Genomic DNA, 22,401 nt, shown 5'->3' on the forward strand with positions numbered 1-22,401 from the left:
CAAGAGCTCAGATGGAAACCCAGTTCTAAGCAAAGAAAGGAAAGCAGAAAGGTGGAAGGAGTATATAGAGGGTCTATACAAGTGCGTTGTTTTTGAGGACAAAATTATGGAAATGGAAGAGGAGTTAGATGAAGATGAAATGGGATATGTGATATTGCGTGAAGAGTTTGACAGAGCACTGAAAGACCTAAGTCGAAACAAGGCCCCAGGAGTAGACAACATTCCATTAGAACTACTGATAGCCTTGAGAGAGCAGGCCCAATTCCAATCCCAAAGAAAGCAGGTGTTGACAGATGTGAGAATTACCGAACTATCTGTTTAATAAGCCACTGCTGCAAAATACTAACACCAATTCTTTACAGACAAATGGAAAAACTGGTAGAAGCCGACCTTGGGGAAGATCAGTTTGGATTCCATAGAAATATTGGAACACGTGAGGCAATACTGACTCTGTGACTTATCTTAGAAAATAGATTAAGGAAAGGCAAACCTACGTTTCTAGCAGTTGTAGACTTAGAGAAATCTTTTGACAGTGTTGACTGGAATACTCTCTTTCAAATCCTGAAGGTGGCAGGGGTAAAATACAGGAAGTGAAAGGCTATTTATAATTTGTACAGAAACCAGATGGCAGTTATAAGAGTCGAGGGGCATGAAATGGAAGCAGTGGTTGGGATGGGAGTGAGACAAGGTTGTAGCCTATCCCTGACGTTATTCAATCTGTATATTGAGCAAGCAGTAACAGAAACAAAAGAAAAATTCAGAGTAGGAATTAAAATCCATGGAGAAGAAATAAAAACTTTGAGGTTCGCCGATGACATTGTAATTCTGTCAGAGACAGAAAAGGACATGGAAGAGCAGGTGAATGGAATGGACAGGGTCTTGAAAGGAGGATATAAGATGAACATAAAAAAGCAAAATGAGGATAATGGAATGTAGTCGAATTAAATCGGGTGACGCTGCGGGAATTAGATTAGGAAATGAATTTTGCTATTTTGGGAGCAAAATAACTCATGATGGTCGAACTAGAGAGTATATAAAATGTAGACTGGCAATGGCAAGGAAAGTGTTTTGAAAAAGAGAAATTTATTAACACCGAGTATAGATTTAAGTGTCAGGAAGTCGTTTCTAATAGTATTTGTATGGATTGTAGTCATGTATCGAAGTGAAACGTGGATGATAACTAGTTTACACAAGAAGAGAACAGAAGCTTTCGGAATGTGGTGCTACAGTAGAATGCTGAAGATCAGATAGGTAGATCAAGTAACTAATGAGGAGGTATTGAACAGAATTGGGGAGAAGAGAAATTTGTGGCACAACTTGAGTAGAAGAAGGGATCGCTTGGTAGGACATATTCTGAGGAATCAAGGGATCACTCGTTTAGTATTGGAGGGCAGCGTGGGGGGTAAAAATCGTAGGGGGGGACCAAGAGATGAATACACCAAACAGACTCCGTAGGATGTAGATTCCAGTAGGAACTGGGAGATGAAGAAGCTTGCACAGGATGGATTAGCATGGAGAACTGCATCAAACCAGGCTCTGGACTGAAGACCACAACATCTACAACAATGCTAACCTAAATTTTCTTAATTATGGCTTCATTTGTAAATGCAAAATATTGTGAACATATACCGGACAAGCATGACCTACTAGTAAACAAATGGACTAATAAATTTTATGATATTTAGTGTCTTACACGGAATCACTTATTAGATACCATTGAATTACAGAACTTCCAAGATAGGAATGTAAAACAAAAGGGTTGTTTTATTTCATGATATCTGGTTCTTCATAAAGTAATGCAGACTTGAATTTAAAACATAATTTCCTACTCCACAATTCTGCATGTTTTTGAGATGCTTGTCATTTTGCAGTTTTGTAAAATGTACTTGACAAGTCAGTGCAATCAAAATAGGCCTTACCTTTCCTTTGTAGGGTTCTGCTTGTCTTATAAATTTTCTAGGAGGGGCGACACACTTGTTTTTTTCTCGACGTTCAACATCAAGTCTGCAGGAGTGTTTTGTTATCATAAACAGGAAGATGGTTCATTACCTGCTCAAAAATACCAAAATACTGGATCCAACGAGTGTGTGTGTGTATAAGTGCTTATGAAATTTTTTAATTCGAGGAACACTCGTTAACGCGGATTTGCTTGCGGGTTAAATTGCGATACTAAAATATTTTGTATACCATTTTCTCATAAAAGCTTTCTTCATTTGTACTCAGTGAAGTAAGATGCGTTGCCTGTTAACAATGGACTATAGTATGGCGATTAAATTATGTTACATTCTAGGATTCGCTTGATCTTCTCTCTCCCTTCTGTTCGCTTTGATCAGGGGATCATAGACGTATTGTAGCAAAGTACATCATGGGGCGAAACTACACATTGTAAATATTAGTTTTAATAACACCTGGTTTTAGTTTGAATACGTGTAAATAGTGTAGTAGTAAATCATACAGCTTACCTCGTTGTTCCTTTATAGTTGCTGTACATTCAGTCACTTTATCATGTATGAGTTTCTTTGAGTCTGATATCGCATTTAACGTTATGGACGTCATGTAAATATAGCTACTCAAACTTGTGGCATTAATGTGCATTTCGTGCAATTGTTTCAGCGTCATGTTTGGCCTCATCTTAATGCCTCTGTTAGCGCGTTAATATGGGGGTGGTGAGGACGCTGATGGCAGAGAGCATGGGTCATATTTCAGTGGTGCTAGTGGGGTCTATCAGTAGATCGTGTTTCACTAGGCATGGCCTGCACCTGAATAGGTATGGGAAGGGGAGGCTGGTAAAGCTTATAGGTGACAGTGTAGTGGGTGGTGGTAGGATCACTCATGGAAAAATTCCTGTAGTAGTTGATGTTAGAGCTGTACCTTTTGAAGTCACCTGATAGGTATACCTGTTTAAAGGAAGTCCCTCTAACTAAGGGCTCACCTTCAGAGGATGTCGTGTTTCCAAGTAGAGAAGGAATTAGCATATTTCATCAAAATATAGAAGGTATTAGAGATCAAGTTAGTGAACTGCTTATAGATACTGACTCTGAAATTGTAGGTATGTCAGAGCACCACTTAAGTACTTTGACAATTCAGAGGCTTCCTTTACCAAGATACATTTGCTGGATGTTTTTCAAGGAGTTCCTTGTGGGGTAGGGGAGTGGCTATGCATGTAAAGAAAACAGTATTCCATTTGAGTCCACAGATGTATTACAGCACTACACTGAACAGATATTTGAATGTTGTGCAGGGGCAGTTGAATTTTGTGAAACGAAACTTCTAATTGATGTTGTTTATAGGTCCCCTAACTCTGATTTCAGAGCATTTCTGCTCAAGCTAGAGAGGGTTCTTGATTCACTTTCTAGGAAGTGCCGGAAATTAGTTATATGTGGTGACTTCAATATAAATTTTGTATATGATGGTGCAAGAAAAAGGATGTTGGTGTATCTCCTAAATTCGTATGATCTGATGCAGACTGTGTTTTTTCCAACTAGGCTGCAGGGGCACAGTAGTACAGCCATAGACAAAATTTTTAATCGCTTTTCATTATTAGATGGGCATTGTTGTTGTTGTTGTGGTCTTCAGTCCTGAGACTGGTTTGATGCAGCTCTCCATGCTACTCTATCCTGTGCAAGCTTCTTCATCTCCCAGTACCTACTGCATCCTACATCCTTCTGAATCTGCTTAGTGTATTCATCTCTTGGTCTCCCCCTACGATTTTTACCCTCCACGCTACCCTCCAATACTAAATTGGTGATCCCTTGATGCCTCAGAACATGTCCTACCAATCGATCCCTTCTTCTGGTCAAGTTGTGCCACAAACTTCTCTTCTCCCCAATCCTATTCAATACTACCTCATTAGTTACGTGATCTACCCATCTAATCTTCAGCATTCTTCTGTAGCACCACATTTCGAAAGCTTCTATTCTCTTCTTGTCCAAACTATTTATCGTCCATGTTTCGCTTCCATACATGGCTACACTCCATACAAATACTTTCAGAAATGACTTCCTGACACTTAAATCTATACTCGATGTTAACAAATTTCTCTTCTTCAGAAACGCTTTTCTTGCCATTGCCAGTCTACATTTTATATCCTCTCTACTTCGACCATCATCAGTTATTTTGCTCTCCAAATAGCAAAACTCCTTTACTATTTTAAGTGTCTCATTTCCTAATCTAATACCCTCAACATCACCCGACTTAATTCGACTACATTCCATTATCCTCGTTTTGCTTTTGTTGATGTTCATCTTATATCCTCCTTTCAAGACACTGTCCATTCCGTTCAACTGCTCTTCCAAGTCCTTTGCTGTCTCTGACAGAATTACAATGTCATCGGCGAACCTCAAAGATTTTATTTCTTCTCCATGGATTTTAATACCTACTCCGAATTTTTCTTTTGTTTCCTTTACTGCTTGCTCAATATACAGATTGAGTAACATCGGGGAGAGGCTACAACCCTGTCTTACTCCCTTCCCAACCACTGCTTCCCTTTCATGTCCCTCGACTCTTATAACTGCCATCTGGTTTATGTACAAATTGTAAATAACCTTTCGCTCCCTGTATTTTACCCCTGCCACCTTTAGAATTTGAAAGAGAGTATTCCAGTCAACATTGTCAAAAGCTTTCTCTAAGTCTACAAATGCTAGAAACGTAGGTTTGCCCTTCCTTAATCTTTCTTCTAAGATAAGTCGTTAGGTCAGTATTGCGTCACGTGTTCCAGTATTTCTACGGAATCCAAACTGATCTTCCCCGAGGTCGGCTTCTACTAGTTTTTCCATTCGTCTGTAAAGAATTCGTGTTAGTATTTTGCAGCTGTGGCTTATTAAACTGATTGTTCGGTAATTTTCACATCTGTCAACACCTGCTTTCTTTGGGATTGGAATTATTATATTCTTCTTGAAGTCTCAGGGGATTTTGCCTGTTTCATACATCTTGCTCACCAGATGGTAGAGTTTTGTCAGGACTGGCTCTCCCAAGGCCGTCAGTAGTTCCAATGGAATGTTGTCTACTCCAGGGGCCTTGTTTCGACTCAGGTCTTTCAGTGCTCTGTCAAACTCTTCACGCAGTATCGTATCTCCCATTTCATCTTCATCTACATCCTCTTCCATTTCCATAATATTGTCCTCAAGTACATCGCCCTTGTATAGACCCTCTATATACTCCTTCCACCTTTCTGCCTTCCCTTCTTTGCTTAGAACTGGGTTTCCATCTGAGCTCTTGATGTTCATACAAGTGGTTCTCTTATCTCCAAAGGTCTCTTTAATTTTCCTGTAGGCAGTATCTATCTTACCCCTATTGAGATAAGCCTCTACATCCTTGCATTTGTCCTCTAGCCATCCCTGCTTAGCCATTTTGCACTTCCTGTCGATCTCATTTTTGAGACGTTTGTATTCCTTTTTACCTGCTTCATTTACTGCATTGGCATGGGCATTCTGTTAGTAAAAGGGTGAATGGCCGTTCAGACCATGATGCACAAATTTTAACACTAAAAGGCTTTTGTAGTCAAACAAGTGTCACATATAATTACAAACTATGTAGGAAACTTAACCCAACAGCAGTAAAGAGTCTTTTAAATCTTGTCAAGGAACAAGAGTGGCAGGATGTTTATTGTGCTGTTGACATAGATGATAAATATAATGCTTTCCTTAACACATTTCGCATTTTCTTTGAGAGTTGCTTTCCATTAGAATGTTCTACACAGGTAGTAGCAGTAAAAGGCGCCCAGATGGCTGACTCGAGGGATAAGGATATAATGTAGAACAAAGCAGGAATTACATCAAAATGTTAGAAGTAGTCACAATCAAGCTACTATAGTCCACTACAAACAGTATTGTAAGGTGCTTAAAAATGTTATTAGGAAGGCAGAGAGTATGTGCTATGCAGATAGGATAGCTAATTCACATGACAAAATTAAAACCATATGGTCAGACGTGAAGGAAGTGTCTGGTCAGCAGCACAAGGTAGACAAAAAAGTCAGTTCATAGGAAAAATATTTCTGTTACTGATGAGTCAGATATATGTACAGTATTTAAGAATCATTTTCTGAGCATTGCTGGTGAATTAAACGAAAACTTAGTTTCTACAGGGAATCGTATAACTCTCTTGGAAAACGCCTTTCCAAGACTGATATCTGAAATACTGACAAGGGGAGATGGAGTCAGTAATTCAATAAATGAAAACTAAGGACTCTCACGGATATAATGGAGTGCCTAGCAGACTATTACAGTACAGTGCTGCACATATTAGCCCTGTTCTTAGCCATATTTGTAAATTTTCCTTGAAGTGTGGTCAGTTTCTTGAACGATTAAAGCACTCAGTAGTAAAGCCACTTTATAAAAAGGGAGAAAGGGATAATGTAGATAATTTTAGACCTATTTCTATGCCATCAGTGTTTGCTAAAGTTATTGAAAAGGCTGTGTATGTAAGGATAATTGATCATTTTATATAACACAATTTGCTATCAAATGTACAGTTCGCCTTTAGAAGTCGTTTAACAACTGAAAATGCTATATTCTCTTTTCTCTGTGAGGTGCTGGATGGGTTAAGCAAAAGGTTTCGATCGATAGGCGTTTTTTTTTTAACTAAGGCATTTGATTGTGTTGATCACAAAATATTGCTTCAGAAGTTGGACCATTATGGAATACGGGAAGTAGCTCACAATTAGTTCACCTCTCACTTTAACAACAGACAGCAAATGTTCATTATTCATGATGTCGAGAATGGCTGTGATGTGGGGTCTGAGTGGGGTACGGTAAGGGGGGTGGGTGGGTGCTCCATGGATCAGTGTAGTCCTTATTTATATAAATGATATGCCATGTAGTACTACAAGTAACTCTAAAATATTTCTGTTTGCTGATGACACTAGCTTGGTAGTAAAGGATGCTGTGTGCAGCATTGGCTCAGTTTCAAATAGTGCACCTCATGACATAACTTCATGGCTTGTAGAAAATAAACTAATGCTAAATCACAGTAAGGCTCAGCTTTCACAGTTTCTAACACATAATTCAACAAAACCTGACTTCTAATTTCACAGAATGGGCATATGATTAGTGAAACTAAACAGTTCAAATTTCTAGGTGTTCAGATAGATAATAAACTGTCAAGGAAAGCCCACATTCAGTATCTTGTTCAAAGACTTAATGTTGCAATTTTTACTATTCGAACGGTATCTGAAGTGAGTGATCGTTTGACATGAAAATTAGTCTACTTTGCTTATATCTTATGATAATTTTTGGGTAACTCTTCCCATTCTAAAAGGATATTTTTGGCTCAGAAATGGGCAGTTCAGGCAATAAGTGGTGTAATTCATGAACCTCTTGACAACACCTGTTCACGAGTCTGGGTATTTTGACATTGCCCTCTTAATATATATATTTCTTACTGCCATTTCCTTTAACAATATTAGCTTATTCGCTAGAAAAAGCAGCTTTCACTCAGTCAATACTCGGCAGAAATCAAACCTGCATTTGGATCGGACTTCCTTAACTCATGTTCAGAAAGGTGTGCAGTACACTGCTGCATCCATTTTCAGTAAGTGTGATGTAACTTTTGTATTTCTTACTTTAATGTTTTTGTTTTCTTTAAAGGCAAAGAGAAAAGGTGAAGTGGTAGCCCAGTGTAGAGTCTTCGCCTATGTCATGTATCTATGATTTTCAAATGTTAAAAAAACATAAGATTTTTTTCCTGTTCCTGGGTAAGAGGAAGGACTCTCTCTCTGATAATGAACGAAGGTAGATGCACGTTAATTTAGAGCGTGATCAGAGAGAGTCATTTTAGTTATGTGAATAAGTGAAAAGTCTGTATTTTTATGTGCATTGAAGAAAAGAATATAGTATTATTTGCTAACTGAAAGATTGTATCAGTCATTATTCCAAGTAGTACTGTAATTAGAAGAACTGAAGCCCACCTGTGTACATCTGAGTATTCACAAAGATCCAAATAACATAATACGGACATGGTCAAGATTTTGTATGTGGATATAGCAATCGGACGCAGTATTATTAAATGGTAAGCGCAAATCTACGACAAGAAAAAGAATATTTCGATAATGCAGAACTAATATGAACTAATATGAATCCATTTGAGGGTGTAGCCCAGCTTATTGTGGTTGTTGGAGTGCAGAAAAATTAATCTAATTAATTCAATATATCCAAACGTTTTTTTAATATTTTTTTTATTATATTATAAAGTGGCGACAAGTGACAGGCACGATACGTAGTGGGCAAAACTGAGAGCACTAGTCTCGTTAAGACAATGAATATACATGTATGTTAATAATTTCTTTATGTTCCATGTACGTTGATGCCATTACAGAGACGATGATGTAACACTGTAAAAACCCTAACAGTAAGAAGAAATAATAAATAAATTAGAAGGAAGAAGACAACAATACCAAGAGTGGACAAAAAAGCACAACAGAGGGAGTGCCAGCCACAAGATAACAATAAGGTAGGACCACGCAATGCATGTAGAAAAAGCGTACCTAGTAGACCTATTAGAAAATCCAAGCACCTATTTCCTTTATTCCAGAACCTAAAGCTTCAGAGGTTAACGGAATTGCAATCAAGTAGAGGGAATGACATTTCTTTATTAGTACAAAAAGCATACTGAGTGAACAACAGTTGTGACTACAATTAGATATAGTTGTATATGCATTCTGTTGCGCGAGAAATAGCGCGGAAGTAAAATCCAAACAGAGAAAATATTAATTTTGGTAACTGCAGAGGCGTAAGGATTTGTATAATGGATGGACAAAACAATAAGGGAATGTCTTCCAAAATCAAAAAGCCAATGTAGTAGCCTTCAATTTGCAAAACGCAGCTATGAGTGGTCTGGAACCGTCAAGCGATGATTATTTGGATGCTGGGCGCGACATGCCATTGTTGCATTCGACGCCCGTGAATACGGAAAATTTCATTACAAGTAATACGTTGATTACAGTAGACGAAATGAATGACACCTCAAGGGAAAGGAATATTTTAAATAAAAGTAGTACGCTTAGTACAGACGCAGATGCTGACAAGCGTAGGCCAGAAGTGACTAGGAAAGATATGCAAGCCTTATTTCGAGCCTTAACAGACATAAATTCAAAGATGGCGAGTTTAGACACAATACAAACAGACATGAATAATATGAAAGCAGACCTGATTACAGCAAATTCAAAAATGTTGAGTTAGAAACAATACAAGCAGACATGACCACAGTAATGTATGGAGATGGTGTACGAAAGAACAAAAAATGGTTCAATTGGCTCTGAGCACTATGCGACTTAACTTCTGAGGTCATCAGTCGCATAGAACTTAGAACTACTTAAACCTAACTAACCTAAGGACATCATACACATCCATGCCTGAGGCAGGATTCGAACCTGCGACCGTAGCGGTCGCTCGGTTCTAGACTGTAGTGCCTAGAACTGCACGGCCGCTCCGACCGGCTACGAAAGAACAGATACCATCTTCATATAGTTAAGGCTAACCAGCCATTGACCTTCTTCTTGTGTGCGGATGCACACGCATTGCCCGAACTCTTACGGGACTCGGTAAGATTGTCCAAGTAATAAGTGTAGTGGGCAGGGGCACTACGAATGTAGTGTGTAGACATTAAGTTGGGAATGTGGCTCTCATGGGGAGCGTGCAATGGATAAATCCCTGCAGTCGCACTATCCTCTGTGCCCTCGGTGGCTCAGATGGATAGAGCATCTGCCACGTTAGCAGGAGTTCCCAGGTTCGAGTTCCGGTCGGGACACACATTTTCAACTGTCCCCGTTGAGGTACATCAACGCCCGTCGACAGCTTAGGGTCTTGATTTAATTAACATTTCATTGACCACAGTAAAGTCCGAGATCGGGAAGGTAAATGCAAACATGACACACATTTCAGACGAGGTAAAAAATTTGTGCAAGGAATTCAATAACCTGGATACGAAGTTCACAGAGCAGATTTCGCAAATCTCCACAGAAGTGGATTGGAAAATTAACGAACAAGTACAAACTTCAGTTCACGATGTGAGTGAGAAATTAAAAGGCATAGTGGAAGAAAAATTTGAAACACTCACACGCACGTATGGACAGGAGCTATCCAGAATCAGACACACTCAGGATAATTTACAGGTAATGCAAAAGAATACGCAGGTTAACATAGATAATGTACAATCAGAAATAGTGAAGCTGCATTCTTTCTGTGAAGACTTACCAGAAAATGTAGAGAAAAATCACAATGGAGATAGGATTAGTTAAGTTAGAACATAAGAGAATCAACTCAGACATTTGTAACTTTACGATACAGTAAAGGGTAATACAAAAGATGAAAACACAACGTTCGCGGAAAAATGCATACGCGGTGTGGAAGTGGTAAAGGAAGTGATGGGGGACAAGGAAGAAGATATTTTAAAACGCCTAGAACATGATAACAAACAGGTAGAACGAAGGTTAAGGGATGAAATAGTTAACAAAGAAACTACGGTAATACCATAGCCAGGGGCGGTAAGCGGAGCTATAAGCAACCGTCCGCCGGTGAGTAACATCAGTGGCGCGGACAACAATGCCCAACCCACGCCGCGCGACCGCATGCCGACGCCCGACGCGAGCAACGGGCAAAACTTTTGTGGACCAGATATGTCATCACCGCATGTAAATGCTGTTCCGTCTTGCTAGACAGCGTTGTTAATGGACGAGAGTTCAATAAAACATCAACAGTTTCCTGTATTTTCAAATGAAACAAAGCGAACGCACTTGGTAGTGTTTGTCCGAGGCTGTAGGAATGTACTGCCTAGGACTTGTACAGAAGCTCAAAAGATCAAGTATGTGGTAGGACACACAGAAGGTGATGCACTTTTGTGGGATACCGTGATGTTGGAACTCTGCGACACATATCATCAATCTGAGAATGCGTTTTTAGACAAATACTGGTCAACAGCTGTCCAGGAGACATTAGGGCGGGAGGTATTTAATCCAGTATTACATCATCCAAAATTCGAGGGGCTAAGAACTATTTTGAAACATATCTAAACAAGACATGCTACTGCAATAATCCGATACCTCATGTCGATGTACTGAAAATCTTAAAGAGCAAGTTGCCTGCAAATGTTAGGGAAAAAAAAATTAGTAACCATTCCCGAATATGATCTCGAGTATTTTCTCTCATCGCTCGACTCAATAGATCTAATTCATGAAGATGGGCAAGCCATGCCTAGTTATCTTAATGGTAATGAACACAACCCAAATGGGAAGAACAATGGCGTGTGCGTATGAATGAATGGCATCCTTATGCACCGCCGCGCCACAACGGAAATCCGTAAAATCTGTTCACCTATCAGCCACAGGGCGACCAAAGGTACGAAAATAAATATCAGCCTCATAGGTACGGCAATGGCCGCGATAGGAGAAATTCGAGAGAAAACTTTGATACTAGGCGACAAGGGAATGCAAATTACGCCGGCCGGAGTGGCCGACCGGTTAAAGGCGCTACAGTCTGGAACCGCACGACCGCTACGGTCGCAGGTTCAAATCCTGCCTCGGGCATGGATGTGTGTGATGTCCTTAGGTTAGTTAGGTTTAAGTAGTTCTAAGTTCTAGCGGACTTATGACCACAGCAGTTGAGTCCCATAGTGCTCAGAGCCATTTGAACCATTTTTGAAATGCAAATTACCAGGATCGGAATGTAGAACACAGGGATCCGAGAGAGAACCGGCAGCCCGTGCAGTCAAACCGAATCAACCGGGACACGAACTGGCAAACACGCGAACATACGGTGAGCATAGTAGGAATGACGGCAGAAAATGAAACAATATCTTTACTGCCTCCAGGAAATAAAAATCGAGCATGACAACAGGAAAAAGGTAATGAACTGTCAGTGTGCCACAGTAATAATATTAGCGACATAAACACTAACACGAGCAAAAATAGAAAGGAGGAAGTAGACACTGAAACAAACTTACACGTACAGCATATCCGTAATTTATTTTTAAGGTATGATAAGGAAGCAGAAATGAAAGAAGATTTGAAAACGCAAGGTAAGTGAAATTATTCAAGCAACAATAAAGGTTAAGGTAGGAAACATAGATGTACCAGTAATTTTGGATACTGGCGCGTCAGCAAGCCTGATGTCAACCAGCTTGTTTAAAGAGATATCGCGGGAAGTAAATGTAACCCACGCTACCCATAGAGAACTGCAAGATCGTAACGGCGATGGGAAGTAAATATAAAGTTATAAAATTACAGGCCAACATACCCATCAGCATATGTGGTGAAATTTTGCAAAGTCCTTTCTTGTTGGTAGACAAACTTATAGCGAACTGTATACTTGGTAAGAAAGTGTTCAGAAAATGTTGTTGTTGTTGTGGTCTTCAGTCCTGAGACTGGTTTGATGCAGCTCTCCATGCTACTCTATCCTGTGCTAGCTTCTTCATCTCCCAGTACCTACTGCAACCAACATCCCTCTGAATCTGCTTAGTGTATTCACCTCTTGGTCTCCCTCTACGATTTTTACCCTCTAAGCTGCCCTCAAATACTAAATTGGTGATCCCTTGATGCCTCAGAATATGTCCTACCAACCGATCCCTTCTTCTAGTCAAGCTGTGCCACAAACTCCTCTTCTCCCCAATTCTATTCAATACCTCCTCATTAGTTATGTGATCTACCCATCTAATCTTCAGCATTATTCTGTAGTGCCACATTTCGAAAGCTTATATTCTCTTCTTGTCCAAACTATTTATCGTCCACGTTTCACTTCCATACATGGCAACACTCCATACAAATACTTCCAGAAACGACTTCCTGACACTTAAATCTATACTCGATGTTAACAAATTTCTCTTCTTTAGAAACACGCTCTTGCCATTGCCAGTCTACATTTTTTAACCTCTCTACTTCGACCATCATCAGTTATTTTGCACCCCAAAAAGCAAAACTCCTTTACTACTGTAAGCCTCTCATTTCCTAATCTAATTCCCGCAGCGTCACCCGATTTAATTCGACTACATTCCATTATCCTCATTTTGCTTTTTTATGTTCATCTTATGTCCTCCTTTCAAGACCCTGTCCATTCCGTTCACCTGATCTTCCACGTCCTTTGCTGTCTCTGACAGAATTACAATGTCATCGGCGAGCCTCAAAGTTTTTATTTCTTCTCCATGGATTTTAATTCCTACTCTGAATTTTTCTTTTGTTTCCTTTACTGTTCGCTTAATATACAGATTGAATAACATCAGGGATAAACTGCAACCCTGTCTCACTCCCTTCCCAACCACTGCTTCCATTTCATGCCCCTCGACTCTTATAACTGCCATCTGGTTTCTGTACAAATTGTAAATAGCCTTTCGCTCCCTGTATTTTACCCCTGCCATCTTCAGAATTTGAAATAGAGTATTCCAGTCAACATTGTCAAAAGCTTCCTCTAAGTCTACAAATACTAGAAACGTAGGTTTGCCATTCCTTAATCTATTTTCTAAGATAAGTCATAGAGTCAGTATTGCCTCACGTGTTCCAATATTTCTAGGGAATCCAAACTGATCTTCCCCGAGGTCGGCTTCTACCAGTTTTTCCTTTCGTCTGTAAAGAATTCGCGTTAGTACTTTGCAGCCGTGACTTATTAAACTGATAGTTTGGTAATTTTCACATCTGTCAACACCTGCTTTCTTTGGGAATCGAATTATTATATTCTTCTTGAAGTCTGAGGGTATTTCGCCTGTCTCATACATCTTGCTCACCAATTGGTAGAGTTTTGTCAGAACTGACTCTCCCAAGGCTGTCAGTAGTTCTAATGCAATGTTGTCTACCCCTGGGGCCTTGTTTCGACTTAGATCTTTCAGTGCTCTGTCAAACTCTTCACGCAGTATCATATCTCTCATTTCATCTTCATCTACATCCTCTTCCATTTCCAAAATATTGTCCTCAAGTACATCGCTCTTGTATAGACCCTCTATATATTCCTTCTACCTTTCTGCTTTCCCTTCTTTGCTTAGAATTGGGTTTCCATCTGAGCTCTTGATATTCATACAAGTGGTTCTCTTTTCTCCAAATGTCTCTTTTATTTTCCTGTAAGCAGTATCTATCTTGCCCCTAGTGAGATAAGCCTCTACATCCTTACATTTGTCCTCTAGCCATCCCTGCTTAGCCATTTTGCACTTCCTGTCGATCTCATTTTTGAGACGTTTGTATTCCTTTTTGCCTGCTTCATTTACTGCATTTTTATATTTTCTCGTTTCATCAATTAAATTCAATATTTCTTCTGTTACCCAAGGATTTCTACTAGCCCTCGACTTTTTACCTACTTGATCCTCTGCTGCCTTCACTACTTCATCCCTCAAAGCTGCCCATTCTTCTTCTACTGTATTTCTTTCCCCCACTCCTGTCAATCGTTCCCTTATGCTCTCCCTGAAACTCTGTACAACCTCTGGTTTAGTCAGTTTATCTAGGTCCCATCTCCTTAAATTTCCACCTTCTTACAGTTTCTTCAGTTTTAATCTACAGTTCATAACCAATAGATTGTGGTCAGAGTCCACATCTGCCCCTAGAAATGTCTCACAATTTAAAACCTGGTTCCTGAATCTCTGTCTTAGCATTATATAATCTATCTGAAACCTGTCAGTATCTCCAAACTTCTTCCATGTATACAACTCTCTTTTATGATTCTTGAACCAAGTGTTACCTATGATTAAGTTGTGCTCTGCGCATAATTCTACCTGTCGGCTTCCTCTTTCATTTCTTACCCCCAATCCATATTCAACTACTACGTTTCCTTCCCTCCCTTTTCCTACTGCCGAATTCCAGTCACCCGTGACTATTAAATTTTCGTCTCCGTTCACTATCTGAACAATTTCTTTTATTTCATCATACATTTCATCAAGCTTTTCGTCATTTGCGAAGTTAGTTGGCATATAAACTTGTACTACTGTGGCAGGCGTGGGCTTCGTATCTATCTTGGCCACAATAATGCGTTCGCTACGATGTTTGTAGTAGCTTAACCGCACTCCTATTTTTTTATTCATTATTGAACCTACTCCTGCATTACCCCTATTTGATTTTGTATTTATAACCCTGTATTCGCCTGACCAAAAGTCTTGTTCCTCCTGCCACCGAACTTCACTAATTCCCACTATATCTAACTTTAACCTATCCATTTCCCTTTTTAAATTTTCTAACCAACCTGCCCGATTAAGGAATCTGAGATTCCCTGCTCTGATCCGTAGAATGCCAGTTTTCTTTCTCCTGATAACGACATCCACTTGAGTAGTCCCTGCCCTGAGATCCAAATGGGGGACTATTTTACCTCTGGAATCATTTAACCATACAGTAAATCTGCATGCCCTCAGGAAAAATTACAGCTATAGTTTCCCCTTGCTTTCAGCCATTCGCAGTACCAGCACAGCAAGGCCGTTTTGGTTAGTGTTACAAGGCCAGATCAGTCAATCATCCAGACTGTTGCTCTGCAACTAGTGAACAGGCTGCTGCCCCTCTTCAGGAACAACATATTTGTCTGGCCTCTCAACAGATACCCCTCCGTTGTGGTTGGACCTACGGCACGGCTATCTGTATCGCTGAGGCACGCAAGCCTCCCCACCAACAGCAAGGTCTATGGTTCTTGGGGGGGGGGGGGTTGAGAAAATATGGGTTAAAAATAGACATTGGCAGTGGGGAATTGGACTTAATAAGAACTACAATGACAAATCAGACTAGGCAGATATCTGACATTAATGTTAAACTCATATACCCTCAAATCTTAATGGCAAATGAAGTGGAACTTGATGATGCTGGCGGTGAGATCCTCAATGAGCAAACAGTAGACAGTAAAATGAGTAAATCCACTTGTCTTAACAATGAACAGCGAAGTGAATTGACAAAATTACTCTTTAAATATCATAGCATTTTTCGTAAACAACCCAGTGTTATTAAGGGGTATGAATGCAAAATCGAAGTGTACCTTCATGAAACCTATTGTATAACGTCATATGGCATTCCTTGGGCAAAGAAAGAGGCAATAAGACAAGAAGCGGTTGATTAAATGGAAGGCTATTGAAACATCACACTCACCTTACTGCCTCACAGTTGGTAAAACTGACGGAACGGTGCAGTTTGTGTTGGACGAGACAGAAATAAACAAAATCATCCTTCCTATAAGAACAAGGCCAGAGAATTTAGAAGAGCAGTTATTAAAGTAACATGGCGTTAGGCAGTTAACATACCTCGATTTGAAGGCTTCATACTGGCAAATTTTATTACATGAAGAGAGTAGAAAGTATACAGCTTTGATAAATGCCAGGAGGGACTACTAGTTTAGGATGCTACCTTTCGGATTAAACGCGAGCGTTGGTGTATTTATTGAAGCATTAGACAGAGTACTTGGACCAGAATTGCTTAGCCAGGTTACACTCTACATTGATGATCTATTAATTGCGACTCAGACATGGAATGAACATGTAAGTATTTTGGAAAAGTTTTTTCAAAAATTTTATGAATACAATGTCACAGTTAACCGTAAAAAGTTTGAATTCGGAAAAGACCAAATAAAAATCTTAGGGCTTATCACATCACCAGTAGGAATTCTACCTGACCTCAGTAAACTACATGCGATATACACAATTACCCAACACCCTACATAAAGAAACAATTAAAAGGTTTTCTGGGTCTGGCCTCGTTTTTCAGGAAATTTCTGCCACAACTACTGTTGAACAGTAGTTCACTATTAAACTTAACTGCGTAAAAACCACAGTTTGTTGTGGGCTATAGAATGCGAGAATGATATTCAGCAGATTAAGCAGGGGCTGATTAACGCACCTATCCTTAAACACCCAGATATGAAGTTGGACTTTTGTTTAATGTGTGGTGGTGGTTAGTGTTTAACGTCCCGTCGACAGCGAGGTCATTAGAGACGGAGCGCAAGCTCGGGTTAGGGAAGGATTGGGAAGGAAATCGGCCGTGCCCTTTCAAAGGAACCATCCCGGCATTTGCCTGAAACGATTTAGGGAAATCACGGAAAACCTAAATCAGGATGGCCGGAGACGGGATTGAACCGTCGTCGTCCCGAATGCGAGTCCAGTACTTTTGTTTAAGCACCAATGCTTGTTATCAGGGGCTCGGTGCGTGTCTGTTTCAAATAATAACAAAAGATGATAAAGAAAAAGTCAATATAATCAGTTTTGTTAGTAGAACCCTCACAGAATGTGAAAGATCTTATTCTGTAACTGAGATAGAAGCGTTAGCGATAGTTTAGGCGTTTCGCAAATTTCAATATTACCTTTGGGGAAAACATACCAAAGTTAACTGTGATCATCAAGCTTTGTCCTTTCTTCTCACATGTAAATTGTTACATAAGAGAATAGTGAGGTGGTGCATGTATGTCCAATAGTTTGACTTTGAAATAGTGCACATAAAAGGGGAACAGAATGTTTTGGTAGATGCACTATCACGGTTACCCCAAGGCCTCACCGATTTTTACCAGTTAAAGGAACAAACTTCAGATTTGAATGTACTTTTAATAAATGATGGAACTTTTAAACCATATTATATCAAAATGTGCAAAAACATTCAACACTTGAAGGAAGAAGATCCGAGATGGAGCAAGGTAATAAAAAAATTAGTCTAGAACACACGAACGTTTAGAACAATATTACATTATACATAATGGCGTCTTTTTTCGTAGAGGAGATCGACGAATGGATAGGTGGTGTGTGTGCATACCTCAGGAATATGTGGACAACTTAATTCAACACACGCACTGCACATGGGGAAACTATGGAGTGCTAAAGTGTGCTGCCAAAATTTCTACGTATTGTTATTTCCCTAATATGAGGCGACATATAGAGCAAGTTATCAGACGTTGTACGGTTTGTCAAAAGGTCAAGCATCAGTAAAGGACATGTCTTAACGTACTACACCCAATAATACCAAAGGAACGAAGGGATCTTGTATCTATTGACGCTGCAGGACCTTATCTCCGAGTCCGCAGCGGGGTCAAATACATCATAGACCTGTACGACGTTTTTAGTAAGTATCTTCAGCTATACGTAGCCAAAACAATTAGGTCTGGTCCAATTATATGGCGGATTCTAGAAGACTATGTACCACGCGTTGGGAAACCCCGAGCAGTACTAACTGATAACGCATCAAATTTTACAGGTGACCAATGGAAATCATTTTTGAAATCACAAAACATACGTCATATTTTAATATCCAAGTTCCACTCGGAAGCAAGTCCCGTCGAACGGTGCTTTCGTGAATTTAATAGGTTTATCCGGAGATATATACCAAAGAATCAAAAGAAATGGATAGAATACCTGGGTCCATTTCAGCATATAGTATATCTCCTAATGCACACTTCAACAGGGTACACACTGGCCGAACTTATGTTTGAAAAAGTGGAACTAGATGAATGGGCAAAGCCGATACCTAAATTAGGGCTCAAAGACGTAGCCTTAGATGCGAACGTACGACGAGCGCTAATAACATTGGAAGGGCAAGCTCAAATAAGGAAAGGAATTTACGACAGGAAACTGAAAAACGTGACAGAATTCCAGATTGGACAGGAGGTACTACTAAGAAGTCATCCAAAATCATTGAGGTTAAGAGCATTGAATAAAAAATGGCAATTGTTATATAATGGTCCATATATAATTTTTGACACACCACATCCTGTGTGCTACTTGACAGGAAATATAAAAAATGGTAAAATAAAGGTGAAACGTCCCCTTAGAAAAATTTATACACGACTGTGCTTAAACTGACACACAATATTTTTAGCGCAACGCAATCTGACTATCAAAGATCCCTGCAAAAGAATGGCCCTGAGTAACATTAAACTATACCTTTCAGAAATCACTTACCTCACAAAAATCTTCATTACTCGAACTACTGCAATACACTCCGCTGCAGAGTGAAAATCTCATTCTGGATACTGCAATACAGCGAGCGCCACTACTGCCAGCTAAATAAAAGAGTCAAACTACAGAAGGCACTAACTACTGATAGGGATAGTTAGCAAATGAAAGATATTAATAGAGAACAAACAATGTATTTACCTTAATAGTCATAATATATATAGCAGTTCATGACAAATTACAAAACTCCGCCATCTCTCTCCCCACATTCACCACTGCTGGCGGCTCACCTCCAACTGCGCAACGCTATGCGCTGTTCACATCCAGCTGCCGCTGCCTAACACTACAATGGCAGACAACAATGCAAACTAGCCACAGACTGCACACAGCACAGCCAGTGATTTTCATATAGAGCGCTACGTAACGTTGCCAATAAGAAAACATAAACAGCCTACTTACATAAAGAAAACATAAACAGCCTACTTACATAGCCCCCACGCTCCCCACAAAAATTTTACAAATTTTTTTTTTGGGCAGTGGCCAATACAGATTTGAAAAATTTTTTCATAATTACCGTAAGAAAGATATCAAATGCACACACTTATTAATACAATGTTGGTCAAAAGCTAAAATTTTCTCACAGTCCATAAAAATAGTCCTGATCATTCATCATAATAGTAATTACAGTTTTTGTTTTTCACAAAGTCTCATTAGTAAAAGAAATTGCACACAGAAGTAGTGGATTTCCATGCAGTCTTGAAGAAGTAGTGTTGTCCTTCCAACGGAAAGACAGTGCTGACTCTTGACATGCAGACAGGTAATGGGCCACAACAGAGCAAACCCACAGCAGAGTCAGTCGAAGTTTTGAAGAATATTGGTAGGTAGGTCATCACAGAGCAGACCCACTGCAGTCCTGGTAGAGAGTATTGGTGGGCCACCAGAGGTGCAGACCCACTGTAGTCCTTGTAGAGATGGCCAGCAGCCATCTGTTGTGACTGTGCGGGTGCACAATCACCATTGAAGAGTCTTGCAGTTAATATAGCAAGTCCATAATCATCACTTGTGCACTCACAAAATTTTTGGAATTGTCCTTAGAACCAGCAATGCTGTTATCCAGTCCCTTGCTGAATTATTAACACACATGCAAACACAACAGTCCCAACTTCTCACATAGTGTCCATATACTATGACCAACAGAAACGTGTGCAGTGAAATGTAACTTACAAGTTACTTAATTTGATGAACTGCTGTCAATTACAATTTTATAACATAAAAATACAATAACAAAGGTACAAAATACATCATTAAAGAACATAACAATACAGAGAACATGTGTAGTACAGGCTGTACAACAGAATAGAAATAAACATATATATCAATGTTACAGGAATTATGAGAGAAGTAGATACATAAAAGATCAGAATAATGATTGAAACATCCACTTCACACATAGCTTAGTATTAGAAGAAGAAAAAATTCTATGAAACTACACAGAGACAGGAAGAAAACAACTACACAAGGGTACACAAACACATAGTGGGATTACACAAAAGGAAAGGACAGGGTTTGTTTTCAGTGTAACATTTGGTACTGCAGTCCAACCCAAAACTTCATTCCATATATCGTCCCTCTTATTTCAACATTTGCTCCAGCCAAAAAAACATCCTATCCAAGCATGCTTTCTGTATTCTGTTCACATCCTCTTTCAAAAATAGATTTTCTCCCCTGTGCACTACTTTCTTGGCCAAACTATTTTCTTATAGCATCTTAATGCATTTCGTCCAATTCATCATAGTTAGTTTCTTATATAGTCTACCCCCTCTTAAGCTAACTTAAATCTACTGAGCTCAGATATAAATACCAAGGGACGAGGCAATGCAGCAGCACAAAATAATTAACACAAACAGCAATGACAAAAAAATTCACATTGGCAAAGCAATTGCAATATTACAACTAACTGTGCAGCAAACAAGAAAACTAAATCCGTAGTAAAACTGGCTTAACAGTGTAATACAAAGTCAAATTCTGTAACATTATGCCTGGCAAACAGCAGCAGCAAATATAAAAAATATAAAACTTGTATCTATACATGACAAAGCTCAAGCAGAAAAAATATTACAGTAAAAATGGCCATGTTTAATATTTATGTCACATCTTAACGCTAGAGTGATGCATCACAAAAACTTACTCTACGAAAAAAAATTACCAAGTAGTTGAAAAGAAGATTATGTATGCAGTTCCTGTTATTAGTACCTTCTTATTGTTCTTTCCATTCCAAGAGCTCCTTTTTCGAAGAATGTGGGTCATAAAATAATTATTTAACAGATCTGTTGACAGAAAGTGTTCACATTAGCAAATGCATTTAATTTTATTTTATGAAACCAATGCTGCAAGACAGCTGGAAACCAGATATCAAATGAAATAAGCAACTATGTACAAAGTAAAGCATAAGAACATCATTCAGTAGTCATGAGGCATTTCATAAGTTAGTAGAAAAATCTCTCAACTAGAGAGACAGTAGTCATAATCAGGTGTATAGACATAAAAATATTTCTCATCATTTCATTAGGCATTTCAGTAAATATCATAAATTAAGAGCTCCACAGTGTAATCATATGTTTTCAAGTTCGACCAAGTCGTTTTTGCGATGCTTTCTACAAAGGAACGTCAATAGCGAGGATAATGGCCTCCCTTTTTTTTTCTCCACCTGTACCTCTGGAAGGGGCACACGCTAATGGCTTTTTTCCAGGCGACTGTCGCCCATCTGGGTGCCCACGACGCATTACGTGCAGGTGGTCACTTAACTTTCTTACGGAAATATTTACGACAGCAGTTTCCGCTACAGTGACAGTCTCATATACAATATTTCACGGGTCGAGAATTTGCGTTGCAAATGTGTAGAAACAAAATCCTATGAATATAACAGTGTCCAAAAAAATTTTCGCCGCATTGTGATACATTCACGCATTTACACACACATTTCATAACTCTTAAAGTATGTTTCTTGTTTTCCAACATCCTTTTCATAAATCAGAGTCCCTAAACACTACTCATTATTCCTTACCTTATTCGTCGACACTTCTTCAATATTTCATCACAACAGATACATAGCATAATCAAATAACTCATATAGCATCAGCTTTTGGATCATAAACTTACTGCAACAGCATAATACACATAGTCATCGTAGTAATAACATCATAACACCTCAGTCAACTCTCAAAATCGTCGTAGCTTCCTCCAATAATTAAAAAAATTCTCTCCTCATGTCAAAGGTGTCATCTGCCTCAAACGTACTTTAAAAATCGTGATCCCATACCAAATACATCATTCAAAGCTCTCATAGTATCACAATGGGTCCGAAAAAATATGAACAGTTCGCAAACTACAGACAGAATACAATTTCATAAGTGTGAAGTTATCCAACTGTTTAATTGCGTAAACATGTCACTGATGTAGTAAAAAAAAAGTTTGTTTCTCTGTTAAATGATCAGATAGCTGTGTAATTATGTGTTAGAGAAATATGGTACCAATGTGTAAAGTTGTATAAGCAAATACCATATTAGCTAGGGCTCCTTGTGCTTGCCAAGCACA

This window comes from Schistocerca cancellata, chromosome 2 (assembly GCF_023864275.1).
Source record: "Schistocerca cancellata isolate TAMUIC-IGC-003103 chromosome 2, iqSchCanc2.1, whole genome shotgun sequence".
NCBI classification, from domain to species: Eukaryota; Metazoa; Arthropoda; class Insecta; order Orthoptera; family Acrididae; genus Schistocerca; species Schistocerca cancellata.